Source organism: Arachis ipaensis, chromosome B06 (genome assembly GCF_000816755.2).
Source record: "Arachis ipaensis cultivar K30076 chromosome B06, Araip1.1, whole genome shotgun sequence".
Taxonomy (NCBI): domain Eukaryota; kingdom Viridiplantae; phylum Streptophyta; class Magnoliopsida; order Fabales; family Fabaceae; genus Arachis; species Arachis ipaensis.
This window is the reverse complement of record NC_029790.2, coordinates 101,042,910-101,043,172: the sequence shown is the minus strand read 5'-3', so window position 1 is coordinate 101,043,172 and position 263 is coordinate 101,042,910.

Genomic DNA, 263 nt, shown 5'->3' with positions numbered 1-263 from the left:
ATTACACATAATTATATTTTAGCAATAAATGTCATAATTTGTTTAAGCATATCATTTATCCAATTTATGTTTTAGAATAAATTATAAAATGGGATCCTAAAGTTTATATCGCCGACAAAAATAACATTAAATGATATGACTGATAAAAAGACTCTAAAGGATTTAAATGATAAATTGATCTTTTTGTTATTTTAAATTAAATTTTTAATATATTTGTTAAACAAATAAATTTTTAATAAATTTTATTATAAAATAGTTAAGTT